General features: G+C 38.0%; 1 protein-coding gene across 9 annotated transcripts in view; it reads left to right on the forward strand.

Annotated features, from left to right (window-relative positions):
• The window catches only part of TSC22D1 (TSC22 domain family member 1), a 90,723-nt gene that overhangs the window by 37,520 nt on the left and 34,556 nt on the right, over positions 1 to 18,647 (forward strand). For 7 of the 9 annotated variants that reach the window (XR_015801481.1, XR_015801482.1, XR_015801483.1 and 4 more), the window contains one exon: positions 629 to 2,756. The exons of the other annotated variants lie outside the window; for them this stretch is intronic. The gene's annotated coding sequence lies outside the window, so the exon portion shown is untranslated. Of the gene's footprint in view, positions 1 to 628; positions 2,757 to 18,647 lie in introns of those variants that run through there. 9 annotated transcript variants of the gene reach the window in all.

Consider the following 18,647-nt stretch of genomic DNA (forward strand, 5'->3'; position numbering starts at 1 on the left):
GCCAGTGATTGTGTATGGTCCATAGCCACACAGTTTTCATCTCCTCCCTGTCTCTTTACACTAGTGCTAGGTTTGAATGTGCAGTAAGGTGGAGATCGTCAAATGGGTTTGAAATCTGACTTGATTCCCAGCACTGAAAACGTTCCTCAGTTCTAAATGTGTAAGTGCATTTCTTCCTTTGGAGGAGCCTGTGGCTGCTGGGTTTGTAAAGTCCTGTTCTTTTGTCCATGTGAAGGAAATAGACTGGAATACTCTGATTAAGGGGATGTGCTGCTAACCCACACGATCAGCAGTCCCTCAGGCCCAGAGAAAGGGAATCAGCTCAGGTAAATTCTGCCTTTCTCACTTCGTGCTGTGCAGAGCAACAGCCTCTTCCTTGCAAACATCGGTAGCTCACAGTCAGACCTTTCTTTTTCCAGCTATGTGATTGCTGGCACAGGAAGTTTATTCTAAATTCCTTTTTAATTTTTAGCAAATCACTTGAAAACTGGCAATGAAATTCTAGGGAGATTTTACCAGTTCCTCTTTGGTGCTGAGTTGAAGTTATTTGGAACTATGTTACATGCATTATTACTTTGTTGCATCTTGTGACTCTCTCTCCCTCTTCATTCCCTCCAAATTGCTTCAGGACACCTTCTAACCTTTATACTGCATCACAAGCCTGCAGGAGAAGATCTTATGTTGCTGGAAGATGACTGGGTTTGGATCTTGGCCTTCCCTAAGCAGGATCTCCTGGCAAAAAATGGGATTGGGAAAGACATGGCTCCTTTTTCCATCATACAGAACCACCCTAGAAATGGAGGCCTAGGCAGAAAATTACTTCTAATGCATCGTTCTTTAGGAAATGTGTTTGGCCTCCCACGGTCCTTTTGTTACAGTGTCATATAGATACCCTTTATAAAATCTAAACATGGCATCTTCCTATCTGAAGATCGAGTCAATAAATCTAAGATTAAGAGTTTACAGGTCTAATAATGTGGTTGGGTCTTGCTGTCCCTTGCATAGGAGATGCCACGTGAATCTATGAAACAGGATTCTGCTGTGGTTCAGACTGTTACATTTATAAAGCCTTTTCAACTTATATTAAAATTATTAGAGATAATATTAATAAAGGTTCTTGTGAAAATGGTATTTAGACTTCTACCTTGTTGGGTTTACTTAAAAATAAATTTGAGCCAAAATGTCACAATGGGCAGTATAGGAAGTACTGCATCTTTTGAGGTTTCCTGTGGCTTTGTGTCACAAAAAAGTGTGTTGCAACTGTAGAGAGATATAAAAGTGGAAATCTTAGATTTTTCTTTAAGAGTGAGAAGTTGTTTGTTAGAAAGCAGAAAGCTTTTAATTGTTTTCCCCCTAAGGGATTCTGTAGTCAAACTTAATTAATGTCTTGCAAGATCTTAAATAAAAACCTTATGTTTGGCGGCAGTGAGCAACACACACATGCCTGTGCACTTGTGTTGTTCTCACTATAGGAAATTGGTTTTGAAGAATGGGACTTAGTTCTAATGTTCAGATTAGGAAAGGGGAAAGTTTTGTTCTGAAGCTGAGTGTGAGAATAGGAAGCAGGAGGGTGTACCAGCCCTCTGGCAGTAGGTAAAGAGTACTTTTGTTTTTCTGTTTTCTGCTTCTGGCAGTTGAAGTAAACTAGCCAGATGCTTGTACTTGAATCCAATTAATTTCTTAAATCACTTACCACAAAACATTGTTTTTAAACTAATGCCTAGATATTTTGCTAAATTCACCAGCTTACTTAATTTACTCAATAGTCATAATAGTCACATAGCCCTGAGGCTACTGCTTTATGGCAGTTGTGACTTCTTACTATTCTGGAATTCATTGCAGTCCTAGTACATTCTAAAAATAATTGCTCAGATGGTGCTGTTTAAGTACATACTTATGTAGTGAGCCATTTTCACTGGACTTTCTGAAATTAGCTTTCTATTGGATGGCTTTTTAATATCTTCTTTTGCTGTGATTATCAAACTTGTTTGTCTTGCTGCTTCTGTGGTTATTAAGTAAAGTGCTGAATTTATAACCTGGTATTTTTAGAGAACTGATAGTCACATGCCTGTGTTAAACTATGCGAGCACAGTAAGACTTGTTAGCTTCGAAGTGTAAAAAGAAATCAGTTTAATGTATCAAATTCAGTCTTATTAATATGTGGAAATATGTATGTGATGAACTTAAAATGGAGTAGTTGTTACAGTTACAGACATGAATTATGTACTGAACAGAAGTAATCAAGACATTAATAGCTGAAGATCTGTGGGTCTCGGAAGTGAATTCTAACATTTGTGACTAGAGTTTTTGTGCCAGCAGTGCTTTTACTTGGAAATACCTGTTTTTCAAGTTTCTAGTCCATTTAAGGTCTGATATCCTTTGTGCCTTAGTAAGTATACTTAAACTTGCCTCAGCCACAGTTTTTGGTAATTTTGTTCTGTAGTAGGTAAATTTAGGACTGTCAAATATTTACAGAACAGGCACTGAGAACTATTTATGTTACTGTCTCAGTTCCTAAAATGGCTTTACTCCTCCCCATCACAATTAGGAAACAAAACTACCAAAACAACAGCAAAGGCCAAACTAAAAAGCCTGTTGCAATTCTACAAGTCAGTATTTTGATACTTGTCTCCATTGTGTTAGCATGTTTCTGTCACACTCTTGAGTTTTACAGCTGGAATCCTGGGTTCTTGGTACATCCTTAGAATAATACCTCTTGCCTTTGTGTTATTAAATAATAAAGATATCTGAAACAATTTTCTTCTTGTTTATATTGTACTTGCCATAAGCGTATGTGTTGAGTGACTCTTCTGACAAACTCCAGAATGCCAGGAAACATGGAAAAACACTGTACAGTTTCAGAGGTTTTTAATGACTGGTACTAACAGAATTTCATAAAACAGGCATATAAGATTGCTATTTTTCCTCTTTCTATTTTCTTAAAGATTTCTTTGAGCGTTTGAGCTACCTAACTCACTTCATGTAATCTTAATGTCTTGATCAGATACCAGCTCCTCCTAATTGTTTCATAGCTGGTCAATAAAATCCTGGCTTTTGACACAGTTTTTTCTGTCCCAGAAGAGCTGTCTTGTTTAACTTGAAAGTTTTGATTTCTTCTTTTCGCCTTCTGTCCACCCCCTGTGGCTTATGCTGCAGCTTTTTCTCTGTTACAGGATGCTTTGAGGAAATACCCTGTAAAGATCAGGAAATTTGTGGGAAATTCTTGCTGATGTTGCTACTTCAGCCAGAGCTAAACTTGTAGTTTGTGTGAGAGATGCTTTGTCAGTTTAGTTTCAGGAAGGAAGATGTATCAAAAAATGTTATTTTTGTAAACAAGAAAATAATTTTGATTTTATAAACAAGAAAGTGATGCTAAAGAGCATAGGTTCTGGGGTGTTTGTATCCCCTTGCTGTACACTGAGGAGGTGGGTAACAAAACATGAACAATTCACTGTGATTTTCTGAAAGCCAGACTTGTTCCATCAGCAGTGGTGTGCTTTTAAGTTGGATTTCATTCGTTCAGTCCTGTTTGCAGGACACGGGGATTTGAGCAGGTAACATTTAAAAATTGAACATCTGAAAAAAAATATTTTTTCAGATCTGTTTTTAATTATGGAAAGGTGGGTCATACCTTGGTTTATCAGACATAAAGCATCCCTGAGTCTTGAAAGAATGAATGTGATATAGGGGTAGGTTTAGAAAAAGTGGTTTTAACTGAAAGCTGAAAAAAGACATTTTCTGAAAGCAGTGGCGACAAATGGTTGAACCATTCCAGTTTTGTTTGTTGCATGGACTTTACGAAGAATTCGCAGCTGCACAGCTCCTAGGACAGGTCGGTAAGCTGGTGTCAGCAACATGAGGTGAGTTGGTGGGTTGTTGCAGGAATTGCTGTATTCTGCTGTTTAAGTTGGGTTGTCAGCTTAAAGACCATATTAAGTTTGTGATTTTTTTGCTGATGACAGTGGCACTTCCCTGATCGCTTGCTAAGTTTTTTAAAGAATATAAATTTGCTGTTCTCATGAACTGTATTGTATTGTTTAGTTTCCTTGGTTGCTCTCACATGAGTAGCTTTGCTTTCTCCCCGGTAGAAAGTGATGTTTCTTGCTTTTTCCATGTACTGAAGAAGCGGAGATCAGTAAAATGTGTGGGGTTTAGCCTCATGTTAAAGAACAGTAAGTGAAGAAATTGTACCTTGCACAAATGGGTGTCACTCTCATGGGGGCAAGATAATATTTTACTTTGAGAGAGGGTTGTAGGAGGTTGCACAGTTAAAGAGGCATATGGCTTTTGGTGTTCTTTTCTGGGTAACTATTTCAACAATTGTAACTATACCAGTATCTGACCTCCTCTTGCCAGATTCAGTTGAAGATATTACCTATAATTCTGAAAAAAAAGACTTTTGAATAAATAACCTGTATGGTTATAAATGGATTTAATGAGATCATAATTGGCCTTTAAAGATAGAAATGTGATTTATATTGATTTTCTCAAACTATAACTTGGTCCTGACTTGAACTGAGGTTTCTTCATTGGATGGCATTACTTCAGAGCTCACATTAAGGTATCCTTATCCATTTGAATGTTTCAGAGGAATTTCCACATACCTGCTGCTGATGTGTTTAGAACTTTTCAGAATAGTCAAATATGAGCTATTTTAAAAAGTGGTTTCCTGGTCTCTGGTAGTACTTTGTATTAGATGAGAAAGCATGAAAAATTGATTTGCAAAGTCTTTGTGTGCATATATAAACAATGGAGAGATGAAATCAGACCAAAGTATGTAAGAGTAAATGAAGAACAGCTGACATCAGCACAGCTGCTGTGTACAGATGGAATGTTCCTGGGTGACTTCAGGATTACAGTGAAATTGAAGCTTAGTTGGATACTGGGACAGCACAGGAACTGGACTAACAAGCAGCCAGCTAATGTAGGAACTCTCCTGTAACAGGCAGTAGACTTGACAGAAAATCCCTTGAAGCAGCTAAACCTTTTTTCCTCCTATAAGCAGTGGTAGAAAAGTCTGGACTCAGATTTATAGCTTGTGTTGTGGTTAGGTTCTCTAGTGTATAATAGAGTATAAGTGTTGATTTGAAGCTTTATTATGCCTTGGGCACTAGCTGTGATTATCACTTAGTGGTGTCTAAAACTTGAGTTAATGCTGCAGCTTTCTTTAACAGGAAGAAAGTAGGGGCAAGTTAGAAGGGCTTCTGGACATTTGTACATTTATTCTTATGTAACTACTTAAGATCTTGTGTATCTTTGGCAGCTGCAACGCTTGCAGCTGCTTGAAATTAGAAGCAGGTTAAAGTATTGATAACAACATAGGAGTAAGGATATTCAAAGAGAAAACTTCTATTAGTTTTCCTAATAAGAGTGGTGATAAAAACAAGAATATGCTATACATAAAAAACTTTTGTTGTAAAAAAATTGTTGTAGCACAATCTCAAACTTTTTAGCTTTTCATGTGTTAATCTCTGCTCAGTTTTACCTTTCTAGTATCCTAGAGTAAAACTAATGTTTTTCATAAATTGCTTAATCAGTTTCTGAACGTTGTAAGTGGTATTAATTTAGCACACAAAGTAACTAATTTCTTAGAGTTTGGGGAACAATAGGACTTTCTTCTGCTATGTACTATACTGAGGATGTTCCAAGAAGTGATTTTTTTTATTGAGTTTTTTTTTCTCCTTATACTTGTACAGGTGATACCTTGTAGGTATCTGTTCCCTTGTATTAATGCTAAATTTTATCAACATTTTTTAGCTATTTTGCCCTGTACTTGGATCTGCTCTGGAGATTTCTCCCATTTATCCCTTTTAAATGAATATACTAGTCAGGTCTTTGATACTTCCTTTTTAACTAGCTCAGAACTGTTGGCTTTTTTAATAAAGCAGCTTTGCAAATGAGAACGATGAACAGTAATGCTACATTTGTTCAGAGAATAAAAACTTCTGTTCCCATGTCAGTCCTCACATCGTTCTCCAAAAATACATGCTACTTGGAAGACCTGACTGTATCTCCACTGCTAGTAGTCAAACCAGTGCTTCCAGTGTGGCAGTACTGAAGCTACAGGACATTTGGCTTGTCTCTCCAGGGCAACATTAACACCCAAATTCCTTCTTGTAGTTGAACTCAAGTTACTGTTTCAGATTAATTTTCTGCCTCCCTCAAAGTCTTTTGAAAAACTGTAATTTTGATGACAGCATAATAATGATACAAAGGCTATCTGTGCTCCTTGCCCATTCTATGCAAATTTGCCAGTTCAACATTTTTCTTGGGGCTTCAGTGCCACGTATGAATGGATGAGATAAATCTCGGATCTTCACTTGCTGTTGCACTTAAGCAGTGAATGGTTTGTATTGCCACATTTTGTCACCTTGAACTGCCATCTGTTTTGTGTCCCTCCTTAAGTGCCTGCTGTTTCAAAATCTGGCCTGCTTTTTGAGTCTGTGTACTTTTTTCTAGATCAATTCTCCTTTCTGCCTTTCTGTAAACACCAGAGTACATGCAAGATATTGTGGCTTGACTAGCTGTTCCTATAATGCTCTCATGAGTTTGATTGATTTGTGGCATTCACTTATTCTCAGTTTGCTACTTTTTGGAACTTTGTTTTTATATGGACTTCCCTGGAATAAATCATGTAGTGACTGGCTTTCTGTGAGGCAGGTGTTCTTGTTGCCTGAAGGAATTTTTTTCTGCACTACTTAAAAGAAAATACAGTAAAACAGCTAAAGCCCTGTATTTGTTCCTCCCTTCTTTGCTCCTGTGTTTGCTTGTTAATTTCTTATGCAATTAAGAGGTTTATTTACGTAGCAAACTCCATCTACCATTTGGAGAATCCGTGCAGGTTAGATAAGCCTGGAAAATTAATTGCTTTCAATATGATCCATTATTTAATTTACAAAGCACATTAATATCAATAAAGCCTCACCTTGTATCAGAATATAGGGATTTACCTTTCAACCTAAAATTACAGTGAATGTAATATGCTATAAATAGTGTTTCCACCTACCCCCTCAAATCTGAATTTCACCTTAGTCTGTATAAAATTCGGGATGTAATTATTTTATCTTTTTTTCTCTCTATGCCAGGGAGACTTTGCTTATTACATGGCCATTGGATGGTGTTTCAGTGCAAACAAAACTAATGTGTTTTATAAGGCAAGGGATTTTATTTACACCCTCAATGAATGTCAATTCCTCTTTTGCACCTAATGCTGAAGATTGTACCCTCAAAATTCTGACTTAAACATAGTCTGTTGTACAAGGATTTTGCTATGACAGAAATCCCCCTAAGGTAGAGTTTTGGGACCTGTAGTATGAAGTATGGTGTATGTATGATACAACATCTTTTTAACATGACACAAAAATAATTACTTTCAGAGGCTGGGGATTGTACCCTGTTAGGGTTATTTTCCTCACAGCTTGAGGTGTTTTAGAAAGGAATAATTTGTATCTGTGAATGATGTGAAGTTTTGTTAGTGAAGACCACCAGTTTTTAATAAGCCCTCTGCCCTTGTTGCCTTAATTGTTGTCTTGCTTAGTGCACTGACCTTATTTTTTTAAAGTGTGTTTTTAGTAGCGGTTTCTTCATCTAAAGACAGTAGAAAGATATTTTTTTTTTGTTTTGTTAAATATTTGAATGTTTATATGTTATTTTTTACTGTGCTGTTAGTGACAGTTTCAGCTGTGAGTTTGTTAGCCTTTTGCTAAGTGAAATCATTCTTACAGATATGGGAACTAGGTGTATATTTTTAGTGTTTTTTGTAAACATTGTGCTCTTGTATATAGAAGTGGTAAATTAAATACAGATATCTTATTAAAGAACTGCTTCGTGGCACTAGGTACTCATACTGACCTTCAAAATGAAAGCTAAACCCCAAATAAACTCAAACTAAAACAACTAACATGACAGCCTGCAAAGAACCAGACTAAGATAATGAGTTCTGTGAGGATTCTGGGAGAAGTAATTCCAGTGGTCATAAGGAGGTTGAGTTAAGGGTGCAGATGACTACTTTTAAAGTGAGGTCATTCAGTGAGAGGATATTGTTTTCTTCAGGTTCAAACCCATTGCTTTTGGTATCTTTTTAAGTGCTTAGTAAGTTAAAAAAATAGATTTATGTCAACTCCAAGCTCCTGCAGCTTTTAAGAATAAGTTGGAGTATTGGATCTATTTTGTCTGTGGAAATGGGATTATATGTCTGTAGGTAAACAGATCCATAGCTATGTCTATCTATTTCTACAGCTGGAGAGAGCAAGTTGGTGTGGAATATAATTTTTGTAAACAGCTTTAGGGATTCAGAACTTCTGTTTCTTCCATTCGACTTTAAAGAGTGTCAGAACCTGCCTCTAATAATTTATTAGTAAGGGCTTTAAAATAACTTTCCCTAGCTTTTCAAAACAGTGTAATTATACTACAATTACCTGGTTTTTGATATTCTGCACTAATGTGTAACTGAAGGGTTTTGTCCCCACAAGGAGCAGTGATCAACCTCTGCAGCAGTGGTGTCCCTCTGTCACAAGATAGGGCCATCAAAGCTTTTTTTTCACCATCTTTTACTCCTATGTGCTGCTTTTTTGACTTGACCTGAATGCTCTTGCCCTGTAAGGGCAGCGAGGTTTAAATGCTGAGCACAGACTGATTAACGAGGCATTAAGTCAGTTAATTCTTTCATTTTTAAATAAAGTATTAACGTGGTTTTGGTGGTCACTGATGTGCATTACAAGTTAAAAGAGATTGCTTATGTAAGCAGTGTGGATTTCTAAACCATTTGGAGTTTTTGGTGGTTTTAGTCCTCAGTCTTAAACTGTGGAGTTCACAGAAATTAAGTTGCTGAATCTGCTTGCTCATTGTAGCTATTGCAGTAATGAACAACACGTATATTACCAGCTTATTTAAAGATCAAGGTTTTAAGTGAGCCTCATTCTGTAAATGTGGTTTTTAGAAGGGATTTTCCTGTTTTATAAAAATGCTAGACTTACTAGGCAAGAGGTGGGTTTGCCACCCCTATGGCTTAATACCTGAGAGCTAGTTCAGTGAAATCTAAAATAAAGTGGGCTAGGGCTTGAGGAAGGTGGGAATCCTGAACTCTAGATGGTACTGAAATAACATGGCCTACAACCTAATTTTTCTATGCTTTCAAAACTTCAGATATGGTGGACTTCAAATATTTCTCAGTTACAACCATAATGGTGTTTACTATTAATACCAAAGATCCCACTGAATGGGAAAATAATTTTAAATCCTTACGCTTTAGAAGTAGATTCACATGCTGAAGAACATGAACTAAAGATTTCTGTTTTGAGAAGGTGCTTTTTAGTCCTGAGGCCATCTGTAAAAAGATTTTTCATAAAATGATCTTACATTCATCTAAGAATTCAAGAGGATTCATTAAAACCACTCTTAATTTCATGAATTGTAGAATATCCCAAGTTGAAAGTTACCCACAAGGATCATTGAGGGCTCCATGAGGAAGACTTAAGAGTTTTATATGGCTTTAACAGAGGACTTGTTACTGCAGGGCAGTCTCCTTGAGAGGTGGCTGCTGAATTTTCCTGGAAATGTTGTGGTGCTTATGGATAGACGGGTACTATCCAACACTGTTACCAACTTGTCACATCTTAACCTCTTAGGACTTGTTTTGGTTTATGTTGTTGTCAGTTGATGTACCCTTGAAGGATATGCTGGTATTTCCGGTTGACATAGTTGGCTGTTATATGTCTTGCAAATCATCGGGTACTTTCTGACTCTAAACATGTGCTTAATTAGTGTTGCTGTTACTTGGAAGGGTGACAGTGTATAGGGCAGTGCTTTTCCCCCAAATGATGTGTTGAGCAGTCCTGCTTGTGCTGTTAATTGGGTCTGTTCTAATATCTCATCTGGAGATCTGGGGCATAATTGCAGATTTTGGACTATACTAAATAACTTGTTACAGCATGTTAGAATAGATGTAGCTGGGACTTGTGTAGGGAAAAGGAAGAGACAGACTTCAGGAGAGGCTAAGAGTTCCTGGGAACTCTTAACAATTGTGTAAGACTTGGTACAATAACACAAGTATTCCAGGTTTATCTTGGCACCCGCTCCAGCTGTGTATCTTTTGTGTGAAAGGCCATTAGTCATGTTTCTGGATGCCAGAAGAAGATAGAGTTTATTACTTGCAGATGGTGCTTCACATGCAGAAATAAATGATTCCTGCTTATGCAGATACGTGACAGTGTTATGCAGCTTGGTTGTAGGTTTTGAATTGTGCTAACACACGTCTGAGGCTGAAGTTCTTGGGTTTGACTGGTCATGTTCCTAAAGCTTATTTTGATGTTATGTAGACCAACTATAAGTTTTTAACAGGTTAGTTGTTACAATGAAGGAATTACAATTTACTGAAGAAATCTACTGCTGTCTTGCTGTCCAGCTTTTCAAGTAGGATTGAAAGTGTAAGTCAGTGTAGGAAATGGTCTCTGAGCACTAAAGAATTTTTCCCTTCCATCATACAAATATTTTGAACCAAGTACCACACTCATGATTTTACATGAAAGGAGAGCCTGCACAAAGAGTAATTAAAATAATGTTGATATAACAGACTCTTGGTGGTCAGTCATTGCCTCTGAAATCTCAACAGTTTGAGAATTTTAAAGTTTGTGTTTCTCTCATCAGCATCACCGAAATTGATAACATTCTCTTTTTTTCAGTAATATTTCCCTCTGAGGCTTTTAGGCCATGTGTAACTACTACATGTATCTAAAGAGAATTGCTTGAAAGGCCTCTTTTTATGCCTTCATGTTATCATGGTGATATCCAAATTCTAGCATAATTGGATGTGTCAGGACTTGACATTAATTTTGGTCCAACTTGTTGTTTTGATAATGGCATTAAACTGGTACAAATCTGATGCTATCACATTCAAGTTCTAAAGTTATCATAGTCTGTCAGTATGTGAGTAGTTCTCCATTGATACTGATGGTGGGAGCTTTTGTTTCCATTCTCTTTTATTCTTATATTGAAATATAATGCAGGTTTATGATAGGAGTTAAAAATCCATAACTGTTAATCCGAGTAAGCATATATAATGTACTTAGAAGATTCTGTCTGTCTTGTACCACTTCCTTCTGACTCTCCCTGGAAAAATTCAAAGGTGTAGTCTCTAGAATATCTTACATTTTTACCTGGAGATAGAATTAATGTGTAGTCCATTATCCACAGAGACTTTAGGCCTGTATGATGCCAGGTGGTGCCATTATATAAATATTAAATGTGTATTGTTTTATAAAACTGTTTAACCTGAAGAAGCTGTTATTGTGCTTGGAGTTTTGCTAATGCACAGTGCATGTTAAGTAGACATTGTAGGGCTGGAGAAGTAGGGAGTAGTGCTTTCTCTTCAGTCTTGCTCTTTCTACTTCTGATTCTTGCTGATAGCCAAAACTTTAAGAACATTTCCCTGGAAGTTTTTTCCTCTTTGAAAGGGTAGCAGTATTCTTCCGTTTTGGCAGCCCACTTCTACTTGGTGGGTAGGACGTTGTTCTTGCCACTTCTTCCTCCCTCTGCCCCAGCTGTTGTAATGTTGACTTGGCAAGCAAACTGAAACTTCCTCTCTCATGTTTAATATAGAAAAGAGATTCTCCGTCCTAGGACCTTCCCAAACTATGCTAAGAGGTCAATGTATTTTGCAAAAGCAGCTAAAATCTGTGATCTTATCCTCTTGTGTGAGGTTTTTTCTGTTTATGTCTGTGTTGAGCTTTAGGCTGCAGTGATGCCACAGCTTCCCTGGTAATAGTACAGGTGGGAAATTAATAATCACAAGGGAAAGATCAAACCAAAAAGTAAGGCAGTTCGTTAGGAATGTCTGGTATAACCTAAGCATATGGCTGTGTGGGTGGCCATAGACTTTTTGGAGCTCCATGTTTAGAAAACCTGCCTAACTAATATTTGGAGGATTCTCTAGCTAGTAGAGCATTCAATTCCAGACACTTGGTAATCAGAATTTTTGTAGTCACGCCCACCGCTCCAAATTCCTGTCATTCATCTGTCTATTTTAATGTGTCTCTTGTGGAGTAGTTCTAAAATTACCCACTGTTTTGGCCTGACAAATGGGAGTATGTGAGCTCCTCCTGCTGCTGTTCTGCTCGTGTATGGCTGCTTACACCATTGAAGAAAGATGATGCTTCTGCATGGAAGAATGGTGCATTTAAAACTATATGCTGACTCTTGCTGTATGTTTGACCTTTCTGTAGCAGTGACAGACAGGGTTTCAGCTCATCACTGTAGTGTTGAGAATGCATTTTGTTTATTGAGTTTTCAGAGCCCCTCTCTAAAGTTCAGCCTTTACAAACTTGCTCCCATACAAAAGCCTGCTTTGCTCACCTTTAGCTGTCTTGCATAGCTATGCTTCCTCTCGCAGCTTGTCTGACCAAGCTCATTGCTCCCTCAGAATATGAATTTCTGTAGAATGCTTTGTACAAGGCAGTGAGCCATTTAACAGTGAAACTTGGGAAGGGGGGGTGTTAAAAGTATTTCAGTAACAGTAGCTTTGTTGCTAGATTGTACATTGTGTCATTGGGATCAAATAGTTTGGAAATAGTGAGGTTTTCATTCAAGTAAAACCTCTGCTTTTCAGAGAAAATGGAAAGGAAGATGGATCTGAAGGAGCTATCACCCCATGTGCTGGTGAAGGAGAGGCCAGGCTTACTGGAAAAGGCAGTATGTAGGAGATAGTGGAAGAGGATAACTTTTTACTTGTAACAAAAGCCCAGCCCTGCTTCCTCTTTGTATGTTCCTCTTCCATTTTCTAATTAATTCTTTTTCTTCTGACTAGCTCACTTTTTCTGTACGTGAACAGATTTGCATTTTGCAGCTACTGTAACCACTAGGTAGGGAGTGATGAATTCTCTCACCTTCTAAGCATAAGATGCTGTTTCATGAATTCCAGATAATGTCTGCAGTTCTAGTTCTGCCTTGCTGAGCTGCTGTCTAATTAAAACTTCAGCTTTCCTCTTATCTCCTATGCAACCCAAACACTCTTGTATTTTTTAATCTCTTTACAGTTCAAATTTCGTAAATATTAGTGGTGAATGAATTTTTGTCATCCAATGATTTAGATTATTTAAAGTTCTAAAAAACCTGTTTAGTGTTAGTTAGGTGTGTAATTCTGTGAATTGTGAACTAAAAGAGTTCAAAGTCATTTATTTGCTGATAGACAGTGCTATGTGAATACTGTAGGGTAGATGATCCTGTTGCTTAGCAATAACATTAACAGTCATGAGTGTTTATAAAGCAAATATAATACGATATGGTCAACAAGGTATGTGGTGCTTTTTGTATTACTTAAGTGTCCTGATAACTGTTGGAAAACGTTTATTAGGATTACACATGAGCCAGCACCTGACACTTAAGAGCAACAACTTGAATAAGTAAATCTGATAAATTACATGCCTGTGTTTTTTAATCTAAACCCCCACAACTTGAAACAAGTGATGAACACGATGACTTTCCAAATACACTAGCTTTGAACTTTGAGATGTTATTTTCATGGCTTTGATAAATACTCTTGTAATGGCTTTGGATGTTCAGTCTGGAAATACTCAGGGTGATAGGTTCTGTGATTAAAAGGCTTGTCTCCATGCACACAGCGAAGCCCTGAGGCACAGCAGCGGGCAGGGAACCCGGTAACCTCTCAGAGAAATGAGCCCCCTGACCTGGCTCCTGCCAGGGCTGTCACCGCAGATTATCAGCCCTTGGGGACCTGGGTGACAGACACTTGAGTTAATGGAGGTCAGCTTGCAGTCTGGGAAAGGGGGTAAGAACATTTTGGAATTGTACACAGCTCAGAATGGGATGTTTGGGGTAGGGACAAGGTTGGGAAAGGAGGGGTTTGTGACTTTGTGGGGAATGAATCATAGGTAAAATAGAGGAACAAAGGGAGCTTATGAGCAGGTGGCTGGTCAGTATATTTGTGTGGCCATGCCCTGGCCTCATCAGTGCAGTCTCATTAAACTCTAATTGTTTTATTGTGTAAGGGGCTCAATACTGTGTGTGCCTATAGGGGTCTCAGTGCCAGCAGCTCAGATCTGACCATGGGTCACAAGGGCCCACGTGGCAGGGTCAGGTGAGGGGGCGTGCGTGTGGTGTGATGAGCGAGGACAGTGAAGCAGGAGAGGGAGTAGTAGACGAGACTTGGGAGTGGCCATGAAGTCCAGAAAAATACCTGTGTGCATCTGTATGATACAGCTGGAGGAGCTGGGAGTCCAGGCCAAGTGCTGCAGAGACTCTGGGTCTGCCCGAGACCCCCGTTAGCGTGCGTATTTGTGCCTGAAGTAACAGGAGGCTCTGGGGACCGGCTGCTGGGTAGAGGGTCCAGGGCCACATGCCAGAGGGCTCTGTACTGAGTATCTGCATGTTTGTGAGGGGTCTGAGTACCAGCACCCGCAGTGGGGACCCAGCTGCCGGGCAGACTGCGAGCGAGCCAAGGGCAGTTAGAGGGCCAGCTCGCTGTGTGTGAGCGTGTGTGCACACATGTGCGCTCTCTCCTCGTGGACTTTCACCCCGAGCAGCGAGGAGCGGGAAGAGGCTGTTGGTGCCGGCTCTATTTACCGCAGTGCTGAGTTTGCAGTGACCCGTGTGTGTGCCGTGCACGTGTTTTGTGTGTGCCTGTGGGGAGCTGTGCTCAGCCTCACTGCCAGCCCAGACCTTGGGGCGGGGAGCTGGGGCTGTGGCTCCTCTTGTGCTGGGCTGCTGGGTTCAGCAGCTACTGCTCAAGGGCTGTGCGTCTGAGAAATCTCACCTTATCGAAACTCAAAATGATCATCTGAGATAATTTACTTCAGGAGATACTGATTTCAGTTTTCAAATCTACTGTTCTGGTGAAACACCTAAGAAAAATTGTAGTATAATGGGAAATAATTTCAATGTCAAGACTTAGAGATGCTGGGGCTTACAGAAAGTCAGAAGTCTGAGCGTACACCATTTATAACTTATTTGGAACATATATACTATTTAAAATATAAAATCTGGTTTAAATAAGTATGGCATATGGTGTTGGACAGCATAGTTTCTCTGCTAAACCTCTACCAAGTCCTTTTTCAGACTGTTAAAATCTTTTTGGCAGTACATTGTAATTTATTTATTACTGTTGCACATTGTTTTGAGGCCACTTAAGCAAATTCAGGGTCCTAGATCTGACCTTGAAACCTTTTCCATGCATGTGTACCCTAAAGCAAAATCCATACAAGCAGCATATATTTAAGTGTCTCCATTTTCTGGGATAGTCCTCTATTTTGATTTAGTGGAAGTTGCAAATCGTATTAAGTCTGTAATCTCTGGAATGATGTAAGAAACTGCATCTGAAGAAAAGCCATCATTCATAAAACCTTATAGATATTTAAACTGTTACTTCTGTAAATTGACAAGTTTTTAAAAAATACTTTGGATTCTCTCAGCCACCTGTTTGGCTGGAGGAAATAGCTGTCAGTCACAAAAAAAAAAAAATCTCTACAACCTCGATAGAGAAAACCAGGAAAAGTGAAAAGCTGCTTGAAGCAAACATGTGAATAAATGTTTGATGCTGTTGTGTTCTGTGAAGCTTCAGATACTGTGCTGCAAGGCTGTTTCAAAATGTCACAGGCACTGTGCAAATAGGTTGCTAGTATATTTAGCCATATTCTTGTACCCAGTACAGATACACCTGTCCCTTTTTAAATTTTGTTTTTTAAAAGGAGATCAGACTACTGAAGAAGCTCACATTAGACATTTGGCATCATTCTAACATCTTACCTATTTTAAAGCATATGATGTAGCAGGAAAATGAGGAATGGTTTGTTTCATACAAAGTACATACATACTGGTAAAAAATCAGAATGGCTTGTGCTGTTTGGGGAACAGTCCAGTGGCTGAAGACTGATGTAACACACTAGAAAAGAGAGTTAAAGGTCACATATCTTAATGTGGAGCAAGTTAATGCAATATGTAAAAGCTGAGGAGGCTACTGAATCTGGAAAGAATGAGTTCATTCAAAATATGTAGGTTGGAATGCCTGCATCATGAAGATGGAAGGAAGGGTCCTCTGCTGAACTTAAAGAATTTAGATGAGTTTTTGAAAACTAGAAGTGCCTTATCTTTAAGTAAAAAAGCCAAACAAACAGATACTAATTTCAGCAGAAGGATCTTTTGGAAAGAACATGTCATACAAACGAAGTTGCTAAGGAGTCTGTAGGCAAAACAGAGTAAAACCTGATATGCAAAATTATTAATGTTCTACTGCAATTAATTATTGGGGATGTGTATATTATCAATTATCTAGTGTAAAGGATTATATTTATCCTTGAACAGATCCTTGTGTAAGAGCTTAGAAAGACTGACAGCCTTGTGTGACAGCAGCGTGTTGGAAACAAGATTTTGCCGTTCAGATAACCTGCAATGTTCTGGCTCTGGCTGTTAAATATGGGCCTGAACTTTGAGAGCTGTGGGAAGGTCTGAAGTCTGGACAGCAGTGAACTGATGAAATAATTGTGGTGCCTGATGTTGGTTTTTGTTTGTTTGCTGAGGATCATAATGGAACATGTTCTTTTAGCCTTTGTACATTCTTCCACAATGGGTACATGGCATTTCTAGTTTTTGTTTCCCTGCTCACTTAGCAGGTGACTTCCCGAGAAGTCTTCTGCTCGTCACTGGCAACTGAATACTTTTAATCCGTTATAGGATTAAAACTTCGATTCAGAAGTCATAAGTTTCATCCTTTTTGTACTGAAATAAATGTTTGCCATTTTATGTTCTGTGAGCTTCTACAAGATACAGCTTGACTTCTAACGTGTGTTAGTATTTAATCATGATTAAAAAAGGGTAGGTCACCTGAATTCTTAGATAAGGACTTCTTTCTTGTCTATGTAGTGTCTGCTTTCTGATTAGTCACTTTAAAATGCAAAACACTGGGGTATGGGAACAAATGTCTGCAGTGATCCTGGATTCAGTTTCATGATAATATTTTCCCTTCTACTTGTTAACATAGCTGCATGTCTGTTCCTGCCTTCACTGATCTTATAAGGCTATTGGTTCTTTCCTATTCTTGTTTGCCAAAAAGTCTTAGGCTAAATTAGTTGATGAAAATGTCTCTATTTTGCTGATGCTGAGTCAGAAGTGTTTATTTAAAGATGATGAATTTAGTAATCATCAAACCATGTTTAAATCATCAGGAATGCTAATTATAGATCATCCAACCTATATTTCTGAAATCCTTAATGACTTGAAGTCCAAATCCTCCTTGCTTAAGTTAATAATAAATGCATTGGTTTCAGTTGGAAATAGGTGACTGCAGTTGAAAAAAGATAAAAAGTAGTAATTATGAAGATGAAAACATAAAATTTCTTTCCCATGATAGGGAGTGGAGAGAAGCTGAAGTTCTTTTTTTCAATGTCCTTTAGGGAAAGAAAGGAATAAAAATATTTGGAGAGTCTCTCAAGTTATGTATATAATTTTGATTATTTTATGTTTATGATGCTTTCCTGTATTTTGGTATATTTTGAATATTTATTCAGCCTTTCTATTGATAAGTTTTTTTTCTTAATTCTCATAGCTTCTGTTAACATTTTTATTAGCTAATATTTGAGGATCACACTGGTGATTATGGCTAGCTTGAGGGTCAATCTGAGGATGAAAACAAGTCTTCCATTAAGCCTTTACAATTTATTTAACACTTTATTTCCAGTAAGTATTTATAGTGGTAGTGTCCTTTAATAGGTAGGGGAACATTCCATTGAAAGCTAATTCTGGGACAAAGCTGTTTTACAAGACAATGAAAAGCTGTCTTCTGTGCACAGACAAGGGGACAGTTACTGACCCCTACAGTAAAGTTTGAGTCTAAATTATTATCACATAGTTTTTGTCCATTACATGTGATTAGGAAATAGCCAGATTGTTGTGCCTGCCCTTTTTTTAATCTGGAAATTCCATTTTCTAAATGATTGTGAAAGGTAATGACATTGCAATGGTCCTGCATGCTGTTATGAAGCAGTGCTCTTTCACTGAATGTAGAAGCCTCTTACATTTTCAGAGACCGAAATACCGTTGTTTCTGGTTTTGCTTTAAAATGGATGGAAACCTGGATACTTCCTGCTAAGAATCTATGATGAAAAGAAGGAATATGAAATATTTTAGTGCCTGACTAATCTAGATGAAGAATCTGCCCATAATTGTGCCTGATCTGCTTTCAGAAACTGATCACCAGTTCTAGGGAAAAATTTTGTTCAGTTAAAATTGGCTGAAAAATGATTCAGTGCAGCTTCCTAATAGGGAATCACTTGGACTTAGTGGACCCTTACATCTTATGCTAAGTGGTATTAAATAAAATTAATCCAGAGCAGGCAGGTACAATTACTCTTAAGACTTAAGTTACCGTTGGTGTCTGAATTCAGGGTGTTTATAAGTCTTATTTCATCAAATTTTAAATAGAAATAATGAGTTTGATTAGATAGAAATAATGAGCCCTGATACCAGGGCTCTACTAGTATAAAATAAGGCATTCAGTATTGTTTATTTTCCAAAGTGGAATGTGGAAAAAAAAAAAAAAAGAAAAAAACAAAACTAAAAAACATCTTTCACTGTAGATAAGATGGTGTTTTAGGGGCTGGAGAATTATTGCTGTTCTGCCTTTGTTTCAGTTATCAGACAGTGGC

Source organism: Sturnus vulgaris, chromosome 2 (assembly GCF_052056855.1).
Source record: "Sturnus vulgaris isolate bStuVul1 chromosome 2, bStuVul1.hap1, whole genome shotgun sequence".
Lineage (NCBI taxonomy): Eukaryota > Metazoa > Chordata > Aves > Passeriformes > Sturnidae > Sturnus > Sturnus vulgaris.